We start from the raw sequence: 20,637 nt of genomic DNA on the forward strand, positions 1-20,637 counted from the left end.
CACTTTTCCAGTTTAAGCTGGTATCTTACTATTGCTGCCTATCAAGAATACTGGAATAAGGAGAAACTATGTTTCAAAGCTACCTTTTAGGCCTTCAGGGAGGTAGCTGAACTACAAGTGAGTGATAGCTCCAATCAAGACAGAGTAACAGCTAGCTAGATTACTCCCAGACTACAGGTTGCCAAATGTTCCTGCTTCTAATGGATTTTGCATTCTTCTAAAGTATTTTCTGTTGTTCCAGGACATCACAGCTACATAGAAAACGCTGCATGTCCTGTATTTTAGAACACTAAATCTTAATAGAACAAACACAGTGGGTCTATGGCGTCCTTTTATAATTCAAATAAAACGTCTTGCATTTATTAGAGGACTTGTGTTCTCACAGTTTCACTCCTATTTAACTTGCTACATTTTTATAGGGAAGGCTGGGGCAATTTAAGTTTGGATTTCAGAAATATAATTTCTCTCTCCAAGTTCAGGTGAATCTGACATTTTAGAATTGGTTGACATTTCACTGACTAATTTAACAGTTAAAATAGTGCTGTGCTAAATTTTCACGAGGTTTGATATTCTGTCTTGCGAAATGGACTTCTAAGGGGAAGGAAACCTCATACACCATAGCGGATTTTTGCAATCTCCCTCCCCTCCCACTGCCCACATTCACAGTTTCATGGCCATTTTTAGGGATGCTCTCTATTTCAGTGCATGATCCACGCCAATCAGACATCATGTAGTGAGTGTGATGACCTCACAGTGTCATATAACCAATCAGATTGGGCTGTGTGGCAATATCACAAAGGGGCAAAGTCCTCCCATTGCCTTCATTCTCAATGAGGCAGTAAATGAGAAGGAAACATATTCTTTTTGCCCAAGTAACCATTCTTTGCCTTGCCTTGCTGATTTCATGTCCTGCAGTATTTTCAGACCTTTGACTCAATCTAGTTCAAGTCTATGTACGTTATGTATAACTAGTTAGAGAGCACCTGAACGGGTCACTGAAAGTCGTGCACTGCAAATAGCAAACAACTACATCACATTGCGGGGGACGCGGGTGGTGCTGTGGGTTAAACCACAGAGCCTAGGACTTGCCAATCAGAAGGTCGGCGGTTTGAATCTCTGCGACAGGGTGAGCTCCAGTTGCTTGGTCCCTGCTCCTGCCAACCTAGCAGTTCGAAAGCATGTCAAAGCAGATAAATAGGTACCGCTCCGGCGGGAAGGTAAATGGTGTTTCTGTGCGCTGCTCTGGTTCGCCAGAAGTGGCTTAGTCATGCTGGCCACATGACCCGGAAGCTGTACGCCGGCTCCCTTGGCCAATAAAGTGAGATGAGTGCCGCAACCCCAGAGTCGGCCACGACTGGACCTAATGGTCAGGGGTCCCTTTACCTTTACCTTTTACATCACATTGCATTTCTAGATGTGCACCAATATGCAGCTATCTTCCTCCTCCACCATGTCACTTTCAATGTGATGTGCATTCCAATGGGCATCCTATCTAACTAGCCATCCATGCATGGCTGAATTGAGTGTAAGACTTATCAGCCCAGTTGCATCAACAACACAGCCCAGTGATTCAGCTAAGGCTAGACCTCATGGTTGAAATCCAAAACCCCAAATCCCCACCACCCCAAATTCCAAGAGAATGGAAGAAGATGGGGACAGCAGCAAATAGGACCAGTGTCAGCAACTGGGCCAGTATGAGCATGCCAGGAGCTAATGGGGCTGACACTGGTTGCTGAAGTATCCTTCCTTTCTTCCTTCCTTTTTATAAAAAACAGCAACATTTCATACTTAGGGGACAGCCAGCTAGGTACATACATGGTTGTAGAGACTCATTATATTACTTAACGTTTAAAACATATTTATCATTTTTTAAACAACAAAATCTTGCTTATTTCTACACAAATGTGTTTAGCATTAGAGCAGGAGCAAGTTCCATTTAAGTCCAGCCTGTTACAACTTTATTTGCAGCTGCAAAAATGTCAGTTGATAATCGTCAGAAGAGAAAGGCTTGTCAAGTGGAAAACTTGCAACACTGCAAACATAAATTTTACTACGGACTCATCCATACTGTTGTTTTATGTGGACAGCAAGCTTCCTGCACCCCCATTAATTCTCCATCATCCATATGATGTTCTCCAAATAGCTGCCTCCTCACACTTTCCCCTCCCGCAGTCTGGATTCTCTCATACGAGGGATGCACTGAAAAGGAGACTGAGAGAAAATCCAGACCGAGGGAGGAGGAGAGAGTGTGGGAAGGCAATGATTTGGAGAAGAATGTCATATGGATAACAGAGAATTAATTGAGGTTTCTCTCATGTTTCATTTCCCGAAGCTTAAGTTCAGTTCTGATATTCCCCATCAGTTTGCGATTTATTTTTAGAAAGCCATTGCCAGCATTTAAGTGCTAATCGCTAGCCACAATGGCTATGTTCTGTCTCCACTGCTGGAAGCAGCATGGCTCTGAACACCAGCTGCTGGCAATCACAGGTGGACAGAGTGCTCTTGCCCACAAGCCCTGCTTGTGCACTTCCCACAGGCATCTGGTTACCCACTGTGAGAACAGGTTGACAGGCTAGAAGGGTAATTGCCCCCATCCAGCAAGGGCTTCTTAAGTTCTCGTGATGTACACATTTCTGCATGCAATTTTGCCTAGTATTTTTGAAAAGCTCTTCCTATACGATTTTCATCAACAAACACATGCATTTTAGGCATGCATTTGCTCTAGCATATACATTTTTGCACATACCTGGAGAACTGCACTGAAAAAAATTCAGAGGGGTCTGTATTTTGATTTGCGGATTGTTTCAGAAATAGTGCAAATTAGATCGCTTTGTTCCTAAATATGAACTGCAGCAAATTTGTCCCCCATTTCAAAGTATGACTGCTCCCCAAAAGAGCAGCCCATGCCTCTTCTTCCTCTCTCCTTTGGTAAGTCACAAAAAAGGTAAAGCGATTTCACTGTGTGCTTCTCTGCCTCCACAACAAGCAACAGCCAATGGAGTGGAGTGAAATGCAGGAAGCATGTAGTATGGTGATGTTACATTACGTATTTTGTAGTAGTGGAAGTCACAGCGGAGGGAGGAGGAGGAGATAGAGGACCGGAGATGCAGCCACTTGTTTGCAGTAAGCCAGGGGTGTCAAACTCAAATTCATCGGGGGCCGCATCAGCAGTTTGGTCACCCTCAAAGGGCTGGTTGTATCTGTAGGACTATGTGTCCACTCTTTATTATCATAAATTATTGTCACTGCATTCAATTATTACTGTTTTTTGTAATAATGTAAGTAATAACTAGCTCTGAAAGCAGAAACATAGTCAAAATAATGGCAAGTAGATATTCAAATGTACAGGCTGGCTATTGCAGATACTGCGAATTCCCACAGGTTCCTCTCCTTCTCCCTGGGAGCAAAACTCCAGAAACAATAAGTGAACTAGGCAAGAATTTGCTTCCTCTTCTTGCCCCCCACCCCCACCCCCAAACCAGTCGCCTCAAGATCTCTCCTCCTCACTCTGCCTAACAGTAGGGCCCAGGGACGAGGACTTAGAAAAAATATTGGGGGGGCCCGGGAAAGCTCATGAATAATAAATAAGCTCATGAATATGCAAATAAAGTGGCTCCGGCCCTAAATAGGGCAAGCCACGCCCCCCCAGCCAGCCGATTGGCTGGCTGGGAGGTGTGGCCAGTCGGGATTCCCCTGTTCTCGCGGGATTTCCGGCAGTGCCTTGGCCGGGGCTCTCCGATTAGGGCGCGCGGCTGGCTGGCTGGCGAAGGAGCAGGCTGGGAGGAGACGGGCGACGGCGGCGGCGCTCTGCTGGAAGGGCGCCCGCCCGAGATTATTGGGGGGGCCGAGCCCCCCCCAAAATTTTTTGAGGGGGCTCGAGCCCCCTCAAGCCCCATGGAGTCGGCGCCTATGGTAGGGCCAGCCCCAAATGCATCCTCGCCAGGCCCCTTTCCGCTCTTGTTTTTATTGCCAGGCTTCTGCACCTCAGGGCTTCCGAGGGAAGCAGCAGACACACAGCCTGCCCTTCTCCCTGCCTGCTGCGGAACAGCTCGGCCTCTCGGACCAAAGCAGGAACACGGAAGCAGCCTAAGCCGCAAGCAGCATCTGCTGCAACCCCTGGCAGGCGCTCCGAAGCCAGTGCGCTGGCTGCTGCAGCTGCCCGCCGTTTCCTTGGAGGGAGATGGAGCGCGCGCCCAGCTGGGCTGGTGGCTGGGAGGGAGCAGGGGAGGGGCCGGGGCGGGTGTGGGGAGGGGAGGGGGCAGGGCTGCCTGCTGCAGTCACTCTGCTGCCACATGCCCCAGTCCCAGGAGGGAGAGGGGAAAAGGTGCTGCTCCGGCGGAGGGATACAGCGCGCCGTATAATAAGCGTGCCGCGCAGCCTCACACCTACAGCATTTTTGGCGACCTAACCGGAGCCCAGCTTCTTCTCACCCTGCCGCTCCCGTGCATTTGCTAGCTTCAGCGGCTGCGCCAGGGACTCAGTCAGGCCCGCGTCCCGGAGCTTGGCTGGCGAGCATGTGTGACTGATCTTCGCGTTGGAGGAGGGGGGGTGGGCGGGCTGCGGTGCAGCTGGATCGCCGACCCTCTTTGGGCACAGCTGGCCCGGATTGGTGGTCTCTCTCGCCTGCCTTCCCCCACCCCATTCACGGCTGCCTGTGCTGCGGGGTCTGCTCGGATGTCCTAAGAGGGGGGTGGGGGTGGCGAGGGAGCCCTGACTTGCGCTTTTGCTCCCGACCCTTGATCCTTCTTGCCCAACCCAAATCTTCACCCTCCAACTCAGCCACCCACGCGCCCTCCCTCTCCACAGCAAAAGGAAGGGAGGAGAATAAAAACCCGGGGCTGCGGCCGGTTCCTGTCTTTTAGAGAAGCCGCTTGCCCGGAACTAGAATATAAGTAGATATTCAAATGTACAAGGGCCACATGACGAGGTCTGGCGGGCCGGATTCGGCCCGCGGGCCTTGTGTTTGACACCTGTGCAGTAAGCTTTAGTTCTATCCAAAGTGAAGGAAGGCAAGTGGATAGCAATTTCTTTCAAAACTTGTCTCCATAATTTGTTTCAATTCAGAACAATGAGTTTCAAGGTAGTACAAGTTTCATCTTTGTGTTGCAATTTGATGAATTTTTATTGATAAAATAATAATATAATCTAAATATCTGAATACAGAGATTCACACTCAAGCAGAAAATATTTCTACTCATACAGGTTAACGGGGCATATCATGGTTAGAAATAAATCACACCCTTAAAAGCACTGTAGCAAACGCACAGGAACATGAACCACATTTGAGCATTCTTTAAAAGCTAAAGGCTGTACTCAGGAATACACTAGATAAACTGGAAGTCTGGGGACAATTTTAGTTCCTGCTGCAGCCGTGCTTCTTGCTGCAGAAGTCTTACAGTTAGAGAATTGCAATTTTCTTCCTTATTGGATCATGGAAAATGTATTAGTGAAGACTGAAATCAAATGAACATTATAAGCCTTTCTCCCTGGGCAGGGAGAGAAGGGATCTGGTTTTGGTCATCCATTTTGGATTTATTCTGTGTCTGCTGAAGTGAACAGGTTGCTGGACATACTTATTATGGTGGTCTTCAGTGTCTGCGTAACCTTCTGCATCCACATGAAGTGAGAATGTGTGGCAAACTTATTCATGAGAGTGCTCATCAATTCCCACTACATTGCTCCTGTTCTGTGGAATGGCATTCCTATCAAGATATGACAGGCACCCACTGTCTGCACTTTCTGACAGGCTTTCCCACCTGGGTATTTGGGTCTTTGCTGAAAGTGTCTACTTTATTAGGGCTTTTGTCTTGTTTTAAATGTATCTGATGTTTTTGTATTTGACTGCTTTTTAATCATCTTATGTGTGGAGTGCCTTGAGATGGCTGTTTGTTTAACACATCATCATCAACCACAATATGCCCAAAACAAAACACTCAATCTGTATTGAAGCAAAACAAAAAGTTGAGCTAACTAGCACTAAGGAAAGCTATCAGAAGTGGAATTTCATCTTAAGCAGCCAGTCTCTTACTAGCTCCTAACTCATGCAATGCTACCAATACTTTGCTGTGAGACCCATCAAACACAGCCAGGTTCATTATTATTTTTTTTGTTAAATGTGCACAAGACTATGCTGTAGGTGCTCCTTTTAGCATTTCAGAACAGTTATGATTGATAAAGTAAGTAAGCAAGAATATACCACTCACACGAGTGGCTTTTAGGACAGCAAAAAACACTGAAAATTATATCCCACCCCACTTCAAGGCTTCTTTAGGTATTCTAGGGACTTGGGTTCCCTAAGTACCAGAAAACTTTCAACACAGCAGCCAAATCCCAGTGGACCACTATTAATATACAAACTTGATTATTAATAGCTTTCCCACCAAATTTTTCTATATTAGACTTGCAGCAATGAAATTCAGTGAGTAGCATGACTACAGGCTTTAGAAAACTACGGGGAGCAATCCATTTTATAAGAGTTATGGACTGCATAATGTACTGCATTGCCATTCTATGCCTTCTTTTGTAATACAATATGTGAAGAGAGTACTGTATTTAAAACCAGAATTTTGGCATAGACAATGTGCTCAGTCCAAAGTGGAAGGTCCAGCACCATTTCCTAAATTATAGACCATAAAATTTGATATCTATTAGAGCCCTGGTGGTTTTCAGATTGTTTTCTAGGAAACTGGGGTATATCCTTAAAAGTTTCTTTAATGGCAATGTTATGTACTGAAGTTCTCACCCTGTGCCAGCAGGGGGATACTGTAGATAGTTTTACTCAGGTCCACATATGCAAATAAGGGATCAAAAGTGACATTCAGTGATTGGATAGTTACAGAAAGTTGTTACAGTTACGTTGTACTGGAACTCTATATAAGCAGGCTGGCGGAACCCTTCAGTTCAGTTCTGTTCTGGCCTGGGAATAAAGAAGAGTTGCTTGAAGAATCGCTGCGTCATCTGATATGTTCACCCACAACTTAATAGGCAAGCTGAGCTTCCCTGAATATAGCTTGCTCACCACAGCTGATCTGTCCCTTTATTACACAGCTATGGAGAGGTTTTGAGTGTGTTCTAGTTCACTGTGCACACTCAGTCACATATTGCTGTCAAAGAGGAAATAGAATCATAGAATAGAATAGAATCATAGAATCATAGAGTTGGAAGAGACCACAAGGGCCATCGAGTCCAACCCCCTGCCAAGCAGGAAACACCATCAGAGCACTCCTGACATATGGTTGTCAAGCCTCTGCTTAAAGACCTCCAAAGTAAGAGACTCCACCACACTCCTTGGCAGCAAATTCCACTGTCGAACAGCTCTTACTGTCAGGAAGTTCTTCCTAATGTTTAGGTGGAATCTTCTTTCTTGTAGTTTGGCTCCATTGCTCCGTGTCCGCTTCTCTGGAGCAGCAGAAAACAACCTTTCTCCCTCTTCTATGTGACATCCTTTTATATATTTGAACATGGCTATCATATCACCCCTTAACCTCCTCTTCTCCAGTGTCAATGAGTTCAGCTGGAACTCTGTACATGCCTCGAGAATATGTGCGATTTGGCTTTGCTCTGAGCAATGAATGTGCTGTTATGGTACAAGGGAAACAGGCTGTGCTAGTAGCCTGCTTTGATTTCAGCATATGTCAGGCACAAGCAGGTTGCAATTATCTAACTGATTCCTTGGATGCCATGTTATTTTATTTTGGGAATTGTCACAGTTTCTAAAAGGGAATTTTTTTTTTGTTAAATGTGCACAAGACTTTGTTTCAGAACCAAGGTTTGGTGGGTTCGCAAGAACCAAGGGAAGCAATGGTGGTGGTGAATCGATTTGGAGTTGGGTGACTGGCCTCCCCAGTGAAAGCTAGGATTCTGCCACTGTTCCAACAGGTGGAAACACTATTTTAAATACCTAAACTCCTGCTGAAGCATCCAAGACTAGTTGTGGCTCTCACCCTGCTGCTACAGCAAACCATTGTGAAACCATGATCCAGAGTGTTCTTCCTATTCCTTTTACGTAAAGGTAGGCCAGTATATTGACTGGACTCTATAGTTTCTCTCTAACTTTTGCATCTCCTGGCTCTCATAAGACGGAAATAACTATTGCATGTAACATTTTCTCATCCTGGTTCCCCTGCTCTCGCCATAGCAAAGCTGAGTCTCTAAACTCCATGTTCAGAAATGCTTCACTTCTAGTCCTTCCCCTTTTGTTTCTGCAGTGGTAATAAATTATATGCTCCATACGGTATTTTGAGCCACAAAAACAGTTGTCATTGCTTCTAAATCATTTTACCTTGGCATGATCTTACTCCTAAATACCATTATTCATTTGTAAACAAAAATTGCAATTGCAACAGCAAGAGCGGTTATTGCTTTTATTGGGTTTTACTGATTACCGCTAAAAACCGCAAAGTAAACAAGCCAATCCCAGTTAATGCCATCATGTCTGTAGCATCCAATTTTCTCCACTAAACATCCCTCGATAAGTATTGCTAATTCGCCCAAATTAGCCATTTTGTGAGTACATGTGTAAAATACATGTTCAAATAAATGTGTGCAAAGGCACACACACTTATCAGTAATAACAGGGCCGGCCACTGGTCTGGGGACACTAGAATATATCCCAGAATCCTACGCAATGAAGTGGGAAAATTTAAAACCACAAAACTAGAACATTTGTAGCTCTATATGGAGGTGAATATACCAGTGACATAATTTTAGATTTTTTCTTCTCCATAATATTCTTTTTAAGGTTCCTAAATCATTATTACATTACCACAGCAATCAGATTTGCTTTTTGAAGCTGTGGGTGCAATGTCTGCTTTCAGATTTGTACCTCAAATTTTTGGACAACACTGAACCACAGACAAGGACCACAGACGTAAGATTGCAGCTGATTCCAGTGTTTCCTTGAGCCCAGAAGGGCCAGATTAACAAGGACCTCCTTAGAAGGCATGTTGGCTATTCTTGTGGGATGCTCTCCCTAGGGAGGTACACCTGACACCAACTTTATCTAGTTTTATGTGACAGGCAAAGATTTTTCTAATGCTACTAATAATATTTGCCCTTTGGTATTAGCTTTCTAAAGATCAGCACTAGCATCTTGAATTGGGTCCAGACATTAATAAGGGAGAGCATTTAAAGATTTCTTCTTTCAGATGATGAAATGTATGAACGATACATCTTCTGTTTGTGTATGTCAAGTTAAAGTTACTGAGCTTTGAGAAAAGCAATGTCTCTCCAATGATCTTACAAGTACAGTCGTACCTTGGAAGCTGAACGCCTTGGCACTCGCACGTTTTGGCTCCCGAATGCCGCAAACCTGGAAGTGAGTGTTCCGGTTTGTGAACGTTCTTTGTAAGCTGTACATCCGGTGTCCTGAAGCCAATCGGAAGCTGTGCCTTGGTTTCCAAATGTTTTAGAAGTTCAATGGACTTCTGGAATGGATTCCGTTCAGCTTTCAAGGTACGACTGTAGTAGAACCCTCCATTCATATTTCTGCATTATCTGTGCAATAATCCCATCAACTAAAATTGTGTACCATCAACCTTCCTTCCTTCCTTCCTTCCGTCTTTCCTTCCTTCCTTCCTTCCTTCCTTCCTTCCTTCCTTCCTTCCTTCCTTCCTTCCTTCCCTCCCTCCCTTTCTCTCTCTCTCTCTCTGGTTCACTAAAATTAGCTTTTGAAAGATAAGGAGGGATTCTTGACCTATCCCGTGAGGATAAATTATTAGTGCGGTTGAAAGTGATGCTGAGAAAGATGGACTGTGAATGAATGTACAATGTAACATGGAAGTCTATAATTTCTTGAAAAGTTAGCAAAGAACTAAGCTTACGTCACATCAGACACAGAAGGAATTATTTCTTTGTGGTTCCATAGACTAATTTTCATGATAATAAATCATCGGGTAAACCTTTCGTTCCAGTTTCAAGAGTTTCCAATCACAATCATTCCTCAGCATTTGCTGCTTCCAGGCACATAGTGATGCCTCTTATTGTATGATCAAAGGAAAGACAATCAAAGCTGCATTTGTATAATTTGATTTAATAAGGGTAAGGAAACTATAGTATATGTTGTGTGTGTCATCCCCGCAGGACTCCTGGGAATGCTAAGCATGCTTAAGGAAATGTTTTTTCCTAGGGGTTGTTTACACTCTCCTAGATTGGATCATTTCCACTATCCTCAGGCATGATTATAAGGATGTATTTTCTAAAATGGGTTAGTATTAGTTGATAGAATTGCTATTCTTTACACAGCTTGCCTCAATGTCCCACAATGTCAAATAAATGTCAAATAAACTTCATATATAATACAAAATAAAACATATCTAAAAGTGATAAAAATAATAGGAAAAAAAGAGTAGCAAAAAGGAAGAGTGGAATTTAGGACAGGAATTCTGGAATCATCAAATCAAGTTTAAATCCATGCTCTAGGTTGTAATGTTTGTAATGAGAAAGGTCTGGCTTTCTGATGTTTATGGGGGCTGAAATGGGGATCAGAGGGAATAATCTGTGATGTCCCAGCATGCACTCACACCACCTGCTGTATTGTGGGAGCTGTTGTCTCCCAGCATGCACTGTGGAGCCATTACCGTAACTTCAGAGTACAGTGGTACCTCTGGTTAAGTACTTAATTTGTGCCGGAGGTCCGTTCTTAACCTGAAACTGTTCTTAACCTGAAGCACCACTTTAGCTAATGGGGCCTCCTGCTGCCGCTGCGCCACCACGATTTCTGTTCTCATCCTGAAGCAAAGTTCTTAACCTGAGGTACTATTTCTGGGTTAGCGGAGTCTGTAACCTGAAGCGTATGTAACCTGAAGCGTATGTAACCTGAGGTACCACTGTACTGCATTAACAGTTTTTTTAGCACTAGCCCATAAAAATGTCAGAAAATAAAAAAGATTGACATATTCTGCAAAATTCAAGTTAAAAGTCATCAATTACGCAAAAAACCATGGAAATAAAGCCCCCCCCCCCGAGTGCATGATCAGAAAGTGGAGAAAACAGGAAGAGCGTCTCCTCAAAATGTCAAAACAGAAAAGGGCCTTAAGAGAAAAACCAGCAAAATGGCCAAACTTGGAGCAGAGGCTTAAGACAAGAATTATGGAGCAATGTCAAAGTGGGATAAGTGTGTCAACCAAGATGATACAATATGAGGCAAAAAGGTTTGCAAAGGAAATGAACATTGCTGACTTCATAGGAAAGGCAAAATGGTGCTACAACTTCATGAGGAGAGAAGGCTTGGCTATGGGAACACGAACCAAGTTTGTGCAGAAAATGCTTATGAGGATATAATTCAAGCATTTCACTTCTATGTCATAAAACTCCAAAAAACCAAGTCAGATTGCAAACATGGGTGCCTCTCAATTTTGATGTGCCTTCCAACAGAACTGTTGATATGAAAGGGATCAAAAGAGTGGCAATCAAAACAAGTGGTCATGAAAAGACCTAATCTACTGCTGTCCTTTCATGTTGTGCAGATGGTACCAAACTGCCTCGTATGCTCATTTTTAATAGGAAAACGTATCCTAAAGAGACCATACTGTGACAAGCTTAAAATGGCAGATCACTCATAGCCACTTGCCACTGTAACTAGGTAAATCCAAACAGAGGAGTGAGCTCAGGACCAGACCAGACACCTGTGAACCCAGCAAGTGCACCTCAAGGATGTCAGGGGCTGATGCTGGGCTGATAAATAACCATGTGCAAAAATATGTTAGGCTAAGCTAGGGGTCAGGAGGTCAAACTGAGGTCACACTAGCAGGAACAGTTCTCCATATAGTTGTGAACTCACAAAAGTGATAGTGAGGGGAAACAGGTCACTTCTGTGTATGCCCCAGCTCTTTGCTGAAAGCAAATCACTGAGTTATGCTACTGACAAGCTTCCTAAATTGAATCCAGTGATCTATCTCTCAGGGAAGTTCCTGGTTCATTGATCAAAAGGAAGGTGTGAGGGAGAGCTGCCGGTGTAACAGAGTTAATGAAGAGTTATTTGCCTTGCCAAATTGCGGGATCTCTTTATCAATGAAGCCTAATAACACATTCCCTTTTCAAGACAAGTGCCAGAAGCTTTGTTTAAAGATTTCCATTTTATGGCTTAAAAGTAGCAAATAAGCTACACAGAAATAGGTAGTTTTCTATTTGTCACCATCATTTCTTTCTCTGCTCCATTGGACACTTATTGTACGTATCATTACGTGACAAGAAAATGTCCCTTTCTTACCAAATTCTTCCTTGTGTGTGTATAGCAGCACACAGCACTGCCAACTCAAATGATCTTCCACATTTATCTAGTTCAGCTGTCCACCTTGAAACAAAAATCCCTATATCCTATCATCTGTACTACACTAATAGAAGCAAGCAAGCAAACAAAATTGTAGTTACCTGTAAGCAGAGGCAGGAGAGAGCCATCGGTTTCATTTAGTTAATGCATTTCATAACCATGCCTTCTTCACAAAAGTGTGAAGAAATAATAATAAAAATAAAAATAAAATATTTATACCCCACCCATCTGGCTGGGTTTCCCCAACAACTCTGGGTGGCTTCTAATAAAAGATTAAAAGTACATTAAAACATCAGTCATTAAAAACTTCCCTAAACAGGGCTGCCTTCAAATGTCTTCTAGACCAGTGTTTCCCAACCGGTGTTCCCCGGCACACGAGTGTGCCGTGAGACACCGGCTGGTGTGCCGCGAGATGCCTGGAGGGAGGCGGGCGAGTCGGGCGGCGAGAGGCGGGGCGGGGGCGGCGAGGAGAGGCCGCGCCTCCTGCTGCTGCCTGGCGCTCCTCCTCGCAGCCGGCAGCGCTGCCTGGGCGCCTCCGCGCGACTTTGTCTCGCTGGGTTTGGTCTCCCAGCAGAGACGGGTCACACGCGCCCCTCCCTCCCTCCCTCAGCCTGCGCGGAGGCGGATTGAGCGCAGCTGAGAGGAGCTGCCGAGGGAAAAAACGTTCACTTTTGTGCGTCCCTCCCGGCGTGACGCTGCGCGCTGACGTCACGGGGCGGGGCTTTAATGGTGGTGTGCCGCGAGATTTTTTTTTAGTACACAGGTGTGCCGTTGCCCAAAAACGTTTGGGAAACACTGTTCTAGACGTCAGATAGTTGTTTATCTCCTTGACATCTGATGGGAGGGCGTTCTATGTTGAAAACCATCAACATAGCATATAAATACTACACACACTCCAGTAGTAACTTGGAGGAAGGGCTTTTAGTGTGGCTGCCCTTGTTCTGTGGAATAGCCTTCCTGTTAAGATCAGACAGGCACTCGCTACTTGCCCTTTCTGGAAACAATTTAAGACATTTTTGTTCCAACAGGCTTTCCCAGCTGGATAAATGGACCTTCACCATGTGCAGGGGCAGAGGAAGGGGGGTACAGTGGGTGCGCTCTTCCTCGGGTGTCACCACTGGGGGGTGTGTGTGACAAAATGCCAGGCGGCAGTCACCATGGGGCCTGCAGTGCGCCCAAGCCACGCGCCTGAGCCAGGCTTCGTGTTGCACAAATGGTCTGCCTGCTGCCTCCCACCCAGCTGTAGGGTGGCTGAGTGGGAGGAGGCAGGCAGACTCCAGAGGTCCCACGGTGCGGCTCACCCCGCCCTTGCCCTGCCGCTATGGGTGGCTTGCCCTGCCCCAGGTGCCTGAGTGGCTTCCTCCACTGCTGACCATGTGTGTCCACTTGCTAGGGATTTAGTCCTGTTTTAAATGTGCTTATCACAGCTGGAAGGGCGGAAGTCAGGGGGACCAACTGTAGGTGGACCCAGAGCCAAGTAGTGTATTTTTCCTTGTATAAGACTAGGTTTTCTCCCTAAAAAATAATGTCCAAAATTTGGGGGCATCTTATACACGGGGGCCATCTCCTCCCATTTTCTTAAATCAGAATCTCCAAAAATAGGGGGCATCTTATACATATTGTTGTTGTTGTTTAGTCATTTAGTCATGCCTGACTCTTCATGACCCCATGGACCAGAGCACGCCAGGCACTCCTGTCTTCCACTGCCTCCCACAGTTTGGTCAAACTCATGCTGGTAGCTTCGAGAACACTGTCCAACCATCTCGTCCTCTGTCGTCCCCTTCTCCTTGTGCCCTCCATCTTTCCCAACATCAGGGTCTTCTCCAGGGAGTCTTCTCTTCTCATGAGGTGGCCAAAGTACTGGAGCCTCAGCTTCAGGATCTGTCCTTCCAAGTGAGGGCTGATTTCCTTCAGAATGGATGCGTTTGATCTTCTTGCACTCCATGGGACTCTCAAGAGTCTCCTCCAGCACCATAATTCAAAAGCATAAATTCTTTGGCAATCAGCTTTCTTTATGGTCCAGCTCTCACTTCCATACATCACTACGGAGAAAACCTTATACATGGGGGTGTCTTATAGACGGAAAAATAAGGTAATTCTAGTTTTGTCCCCATCCTCCTCTCTGGGCCATCGCTTGATCAGGTTGCAAGCAAAAAGGTAGGCAGGCAGCGTCTGGCTAAGGGCAGACTTATGTCTCTTCTGCTCTAATGGACCAACTTTCACTGCAGCTTCCTACACTGAGTCAGACTATGCTTCTATGTCTCTGTGTAGGCTTAGGATGGTAGAACCTCAATGTATTCCAAACGAACATGGAGTAGGAAAATAGATGTTACCAGTTTTTTTTTGGGGGGGGGTACGCTAGGGTACACATACCCTTAAACATTTTGTGAATCTAAGTTTGGCCTCATTGAGGGCAGTATTTCAATATGAGTAGGAAAATGATCATTTTTCCCCCAGAAAAAAAGCACTGGATGTTACAACAAGTGTTGAAATGTTACAATATCGTATTTAAATTTACATCACAAATATATGTATCAGGAAAGATGTATCTATTGTCAGCCAGCCAAAAATTCATCTGGATTTGTCAGTGTTTATACAACAATGTCAATGTTTATCATATTTTTGCATGTTAGGAAGATATACGCATGTAAAACTGCACGTGCCTGTGGCCTCTGAAACTCAATAGTTTCAGTCCATGTCTGAGAAGGAGAGTTACACAATTTCAGACTTTTTCAACACCTTTTGAAATCCAACATCACCTCCCAGCAATGATAGCCACAAGAACCACAAGCAGAACTGGCCGAAATTAGTCATTAATAACACCAGTTGCAAAATTCCATACATTTCCAGTAAGTGGCACAAACCTTTTTTTTTTATTATTCCCGTTTAATTTATTGCACCTTAAAATAATCTGGTGGTTTTGGCTGGGCTGCATCCCTTATTACTTTTATTTTCCTTTGAAAAGAGAGAAACCAAAATTTAAAACCAGAGATTGAAATTCTGGGAAGTGGAACCATGTGTGTCTGGGAAATGTGTGAAGACACTGAGGAATATGCCGTAAACAATTACAAGATTGTTGAACCAGATGCAACCTGCCCTTGTGGTGTAGTGGTTAGAGTGTTGGACTAGCACCTGGGAGCCTAGGGTTCAAATCCCCACTAGACCATGGATTTCACTGGATGACCTTGGACCAGTCACTGCCTCGCAGCCTAACCTACCTCACAGGGTTGTTGTGGGGATTAAATGAGGAAGGGGGGAACCATGTATGCCACCCTAAGCTCCTTGGAGGAAAAGGTGGGATATAAATGTAATAGATAAACATAAAAAATTACAATGTGGTCCCCATTACTTTTGTGGATAAACTAATTTGGTTTAATTCAGCAATTTGATCAAATAAATCTAAAACTCTTATGGACCTGCAGTTAATCCCTGTGGCTTCAATCCTTCAGCAACAGCAACTTAGATGAGGGGTGTGCATGTGTGATTTTTATTGTAATCAAGGATAAAAGAGTTAACACCTTGTGGCGATCACACAAGGTCCACGGACGTTTAACGGTCTATTGATCCCTGTGCCACCACTGTGCTCGCTTCCCCGCTGCCACCAACCAGTTACTCTCTGGTAAAACACTAAGTCCAGACTCAGTTTATCGTTTCTCCAATAATATTCCTGTCAGTACCTTAACTTTAGTTTCTTTACCGGCCTATACCTTCCTGATACCTTCTGACTGATTATCTCAACTGTTTGACTGACTCCTCTTAACAAATTCTCTCACTCTCTCACACCAGACTAGCCCAACCTACAGACTTTTCTTATCTGTCTCTTCTAACTCCAGACTGTCTTCTCAACCACCCTAACTCTAACTCCCCCCCCAAAGAAACCTCTGTGCTTAAACCTTATACACAGATAACTCTGCCCCCTGGGTTCCCATTGGTTAGTCATTTTACAATTCGTTAACCCTTTCCCTATGAACCCAGTATGATGTCACACACCTAGGAGGGCAAACGCCACACACCTCCTTCCCCAATTTCATGAATTTCCTAATTTCCTAATTTCAGGAATTGAATTTCATGAATTCCTTTCCTAATTTAATGAATTGAAAGTAAACATTACAGACACCCCTCCATGAAATACAATCATGCATTTCATGTATTAGATTCAATGAGCCTAATTTTGTGCAGGATTGCATCCTAAAATACCTACTGTTGACTCTCTGTTTTTCTTGCTAATTTTTCTAAAGGGCATCTCTGTAAGTAAAAATAAATTTTGATTAAGTGATTGTGGTTGGGGCAGGAAAGGAAGCTACCATCAGGTATGTACATAACGTGATGACAAGCTATTCTTAAAGTGCAATTGAGTATTTATCAAGTAATAATTAAGCGAAGTTAAGCATAGTCCCAAAGGAATCATTCCCAGGCCAGGGCTTGATCATCATTTTTATTAATGACTTGGACTCAGGAACAGAGAGCGAGTGTGCTCATCAAATTAGTACACTGTGCTAAACTGGAAGGATCGCCAATACTTTTGAGTTTATCAGGAGGGTGCATAATTATCCTGGTAAACTGGGTAATTGGTCTGAAAATGAAAGAAAAAGAAAGCAAATTCAGCAAAGGCATTCACATACCCTGCAATGTTTCACAGATGAGAGCAGGAGCCTGAATGTAACACACCAAGGACCCTATTCCTGCACCCAGTCCCACACTGGGAGCCACTACCCAACGCTTCTTCCTCCTCCACCACCGTTACTTGCTGCTGCAGGTTCCACTCTGCTTGCTGTGAGCTATATTGTTAAAGAGCCTGTGTCCAATGCTCATTTAAAAGCTAAGGGGGGCATTTGTTCATTTGGTTTAACAAAGCACGTGTTTTCAATCATTCAAAATCTAAATCACCGGTTGCAGCATCTGAAGAACATTCCGCCAAGCAGCCCAAATGTTGCTGAGACAGCGGCGTGCAAGAGAGGCAGCGTGGGAAAACCCTTGGCATTGACTGGCACATTCCAAAGGTGGTCCAAGGAGGGAGGGAGGGCTTGATCCCTATATAAGGAACAGCCTGCCTTCCCTCCAGCCTCTCCGCTTTGCAGCAGCTTCCCAGTGTGCTTTGGGGTTGCCACTAGGAGATTATGTAGGATTCCCCCCCCCCATCTGCTTCATTCACACTTGACAGGGTGCAACTCAGACTACTGTGTTGTTTAAATAGGTAAAACTGCTTGATTTTGTCACTTTTGGCAGTTTAGATGTGGGGAAAGAAATACCGTATTTTTTGCACCATAACACTCACTTTTTTCCTCCTAGAAAGTAAGGGGAAATGTCTGTGTGTGTTATGGAGGAAATGCCTACGGGTGGCATGCCTACGGATTTTCCTCCTCTAAAAACTACGTGCGTGTTATGGTCGGGTACGTGTTATAGAGCGAAAAATACGGTAGTTTGGTTGAACCTGGTGATACCCTTTCAGCACCTTTCATGAGATTGGTCAGCCCGGAGGCTCACTTTTTGGACTCCACAGTTCAGAGGGTGAGGTATTATTATTATTATTATTATTATTATTATTATTATTATTATTATTATTATTTGAACTTATACACCGCCCTATACCCAGAGGTCTCAGGGCAGTTCACAACAAGACCACAACATATCAAATCAAAAGCAATAACCCAATAACCCCCCACCAAAAGCCACATTTTAAAATGGTGTTGGATGTCAATAAGATCAACCAAAGGCCTGGTTAAAAAGGAGGTAGGGGCCTCCTTTGAAACCATACTCAAATCAAGTAGGCTAGGGAGCTATTCCCTAATTCCTTGGGCAAGGCTGGGTCTCCCAAAGGCTATAGTTATCCAGTATAGTCAGTTCCCGCCCCACAGTCAACCCCCTTCTGCCGATTTTAATTGAAGGTTATATAAAAGTGGCCTAGTTTATGTGTCTGCCTCTTTATTTGCCTACTGGGAAACACATGTAGCAGTCTGTACATGAGAGTGGATAACCTTTGGCCCTCCAGATGTTGCAGAACTACAACTCCCATCAGTCCTAGCAATCATGGCCAAGGCCAACAATGATGGGAGTTGTTGTACAATGAGGTCTCATGTGCCAAAGGTTTCCCACACCTGAGTCACATGGATGCGGACTAGAGATGAGATGCATCCAGTCTTCACTCAGATATCTAACTTATAGAGCAGGGGTGGGGAACTGGTGGACACCCAGATGTTGTTGGATTGACTCATGACTCTCTTCGTCCCTGATCATTGCTGGCTGGGGCTGATGGGAGTTGGAGTCAGTCCAACAAGATCTGCAGGGGCCCCTCTCCTGTTCTGGAGACTTCTAGGACAGGGTAAAGGACTGAAGAATGCTGACTCTGGTAACTCTTATAACTCACATTAACAAACATGTTAATCAGGCATTTCAAAACACAAAAAAGTAAGCCAAGTGAGGGTAATCTACCAGGGATTATTCCTGATACAGAATAACACGTTCGTACAGGACTGAAATTTCTCATCTTCCCTTCACACTTTGGGTATTTAAGAGGTGATTTATTTATTTTTTAAGATGCATTTATATTCAGCTTATCTTCCAAGGATAAAAATGCCATACATGTTTCTCCCCTCTCTGATTTTCATCTTCACAACAATCCAGTGAAGTAGGTTAGTCTGAGAGACAGTGACTGGCCAAAGGTCAACCAGTGAGCTTCCTTGTGAGTGAGGATTGAACTCTAGTCTCTCATATTCGAGTCCAGCACTCTAACCACTGCCTCCACATTGGCTTTTAAGAAGCTATAATCAGGCTATTTGAATTCCTAGAGACGCTAATTCTGATGCCCTCACAACATATTGTACAAATACCAAGGGTGCTTCAAAATCAGTGTTTATTGTGTGGTTGGTGCTTCTCATGCATGCCAGTCTCCACATGATGCCATTGGTATCAAAATTCCAGTTTGTATCCCTCCCCTCGCCCCTGATTTAATTTGGATATACCCTTTTGGCAGAAAAACCCAACTATATCTCCCTATCTCTATATATCTAATGATCTATTTGATTCGTGTGTTTGCAATATTAAACCCCCATCTGGAAGCACCCTGAGAGATTTGAGTGGCAAATCAGGAAGCCTCAGCCTCCCTCCCCCACCCTGTTTGAAGCAAACCTCTGCCTTGAATACAGTGGTTATAGGCATTCCACATTCTCATAAACTCAGACTCTCCTCTGCAATCTGAGAAGAATAAAACTGATCTACCTTACAGGATTATTTGCCATATAATTACAAACAGAATTACAGGATTACAAACAAGAGAATGTGCAGGAAATGCTTTGAACGCCCTAAATTGCCTCATGAATGCTGACCAGTATAACGGTTTGGAACTGCCGTACGAACAAAATTATATTAGCGATACGTTAAAATGCGATCTCACTTCGCAAGGAACTGCCAGCTAATATATAGCATTTTGCCGTTTCTGGAACAAAATCAAACCGTGGATTTGACCAAGTATCTAGGTACTTAATGCATGCACTAAATAAATGCACTGAACCTGCTCTCTCGCTTGTGCCTGTTACAATGGGACTTACTGATGGAGAGAAGCACCGTGCAGTGAATCCGCTCTTCAAATGAGGCAAATCAGCATCAGTCCGATTGTCTGCTTGCATCTGCTTGAAGCTGAGCATGGCAGGAATTAAACGGTAGCAGTGTGAAGCCTGTGATGATCTTGCCATGAAGAAAAATGTACACTAGATGAACCTCTCCCGAGTTCAAAAAGCAGCATTACAGCAAACATGGCTCATCACTGAATTTTTCATTCAGTCTGCATTTCTCTTCCGCCTCTCCTCACCCAGATATTAACGTACCTATCAGTGTGTGCACAAAGACTCAGGAATTGTCGCTTGAACATTCCAGTCTAAAACACGGCTCCTTTTCCCCTGAGAATGGCAGAGCAGATTCTGTGCCAGGAGGCTCTGTTTGGGGGAATCCCCTGCTGGGAAGTGCAACAATCAGGCCCAGCAGGGCTGTGCGAAAGATAACATGACCTGGGTCTATAATTCCTGGCACTTCTTTGCTTTTTTGTGGTAGCCCGACCTTCAATACATCCCCCTGGTGACCAAACATCATCAAATGTGACAACTTTAGGGAATTAATAGAAAGCCGGCTTCCTCAGTTCATCTGATTGGAACTAATATTTTCTAAAACAGCATCAAGCCAAACCAAGTCTGAACCAAAAGACAAGTGAAAGAAGTGGGTCTTCAAGGCTTTTTTTAAAAAAAAAAATAAAAAAGTCTGGTATCAATGTGGCCACAAATGCCCCTATGAAGAGGGAGTACCATAAGCAGTGGGCCACCACTAAGAAGGCCCTGTCTCTTGTGCCTGTCTTTAATTAACTTGAGAAAAGTTAATTAATT

General features: G+C 44.2%; 1 protein-coding gene across 6 annotated transcripts in view; it reads right to left on the reverse strand.

Moving 5' to 3' along the window:
- Nucleotides 1–20,637, reverse strand: part of RGS17 (regulator of G protein signaling 17) — a 64,904-nt gene that overhangs the window by 34,284 nt on the left and 9,983 nt on the right. The window contains exon 1 of one of the 6 annotated variants that reach the window (XM_081187241.1): nt 19,813–20,001. The exons of the other annotated variants lie outside the window; for them this stretch is intronic. The gene's annotated coding sequence lies outside the window, so the exon portion shown is untranslated. Of the gene's footprint in view, nt 1–19,812; nt 20,002–20,637 lie in introns of those variants that run through there. 6 annotated transcript variants of the gene reach the window in all.

Source organism: Podarcis bocagei (assembly GCF_964188305.1).
Source record: "Podarcis bocagei genome assembly, chromosome: 3".
NCBI lineage: Eukaryota > Metazoa > Chordata > Lepidosauria > Squamata > Lacertidae > Podarcis > Podarcis bocagei.